Below are 1466 nucleotides of genomic sequence, written 5' to 3'. Positions count from 1 at the left end.
TTACAGCCATGTAGGTTGCTTGTTTATCACCCTCATGGATTGTTTGAAGAATATGAAAGTCCTCTGATATGGGCACTTCATCTGGAGTTTGTCATTGCCTGTTTTGATTGTACTGTTATTAAAAAAATTGCTAATTTTACCTGTGATGGGATTTGCCTTGTTCTGCATGTGGTATGGTTTTAGAGTGGCCCATGTATACAGTCCATATATAATCCCTTTGGATTTTCTTCTGTCATCACTATTCACCACAGCTAAGATAAATTTGTGTTCATAAAGTAACAAATGCAAATAACAAAGTAAACAGAAAACAGGAATTATTATTATTTTAAATAAAAAGGGTTCGTATTTAAGTTTCTAGTTATTATTGTTTGGTAATCTTCTGCATGACTAGCTTTGTGTTTGTTTGCTGGTGCTGGTGCCTTCATCTTGGCACATTTTAAATTTGTACAGCACCATGTGCTGCTTGCCTTACTACACAGAAGTGATCTACGGCAAGCAGCCGTGTTTACATACACAGCCATTTCTAGGACCTTGGAACTGGCAGTGAAAAACAGCATCTTGTGCACAGTCTGTTTTTTCCAATTCTCATGCGCTAGCTTGATCAATCCAGTTGTTTTCCATGGACTTTTCAGATGCAGAAATAGGCCATTACAATATGTTCAGCTGATGCTAAGATATGCCAAGTTCCCCACTTAAAAAAAAAAAAAAAAAAAAAAAAAAAAAGGGTTCATTTCACAATTCATATCATTACTCCTGGTAGTGCTCAGCAAATAATTGCATATCTTTTGACATTTTGAAATCAAGATTGCCTCTCCCAGAGAGATACTGCAGCACAAACAAGGGTTATGAGTCTGGTACAGAAATTATCAGGTGAATTGCTGTGATCTGTGTTAGTCAGGAAATAATACTATATGGGCCCTTACTTACCTTAAAATCTAATTCCAAATTATCTCCAAAAGGCCCTAGAAGTCTAGCAAAGGAGAGGCTGATTTAATTTCAGAGCACAGCTGACAGCAAACAATCTTTGCAGTACTGAAAGGTCCATGATTCTCTGGTAGCCCTCTAGGCTACTGCATCTGTGGACTGCAAACCACTTTCCATCTTCAGACCACCATGTCCTGACCGTAACCTGAGGCCAAAAGGACACATCCAAAATGAACATACATAAAAAGCACAAGTAAATAGTCCCAAATGTGTCCAGGAAGCAAGCACTTGATGCTCTATATGCTTTGCTAAAGAAAAAGATACTATTTATTTCAAAATATGCATTATAGCATAGCTGCATCATAGTAACTGTGACTATATAAAATGACTTTTTCTTTTTTATTTTCTTTCTCTTCTTTTCTCCTTTTTTCTTTTTCTTTTTTTCCTTTCCTTTCCTTTCCTTTCCTTTCCTTTCCTTTCCTTTCCTTTCCTTTCCTTTCCTTTCCTTTCCTTTCCTTTCCTTTCCTTTCCTTTCCTTTCCT

At 36.8% G+C, this 1466-nt stretch overlaps 1 long non-coding RNA gene across 2 annotated transcripts; it reads right to left on the bottom strand.

The window, feature by feature from the left end:
- Nucleotides 1-1261, bottom strand: LOC118155802. 2 transcript variants are annotated; one of them, XR_004746021.1, is made up of 2 exons: nucleotides 928-1261; nucleotides 1-691 (listed from the first exon to the last, which is right to left on the bottom strand). It is a non-coding gene; the product is annotated as an uncharacterized LOC118155802 (long non-coding RNA). The 2 variants fall into 2 exon arrangements; XR_004746020.1 differs by having other exon boundaries at nucleotides 1-229.
- Between the last annotated feature and the right edge of the window lie 205 nt (nucleotides 1262-1466).

Source organism: Oxyura jamaicensis, chromosome Z (assembly GCF_011077185.1).
Source record: "Oxyura jamaicensis isolate SHBP4307 breed ruddy duck chromosome Z, BPBGC_Ojam_1.0, whole genome shotgun sequence".
NCBI classification, from domain to species: domain Eukaryota; kingdom Metazoa; phylum Chordata; class Aves; order Anseriformes; family Anatidae; genus Oxyura; species Oxyura jamaicensis.
The sequence above is the reverse complement of the archived record's forward strand: the minus strand, read 5'-3'. Positions and strand labels throughout refer to the sequence as shown.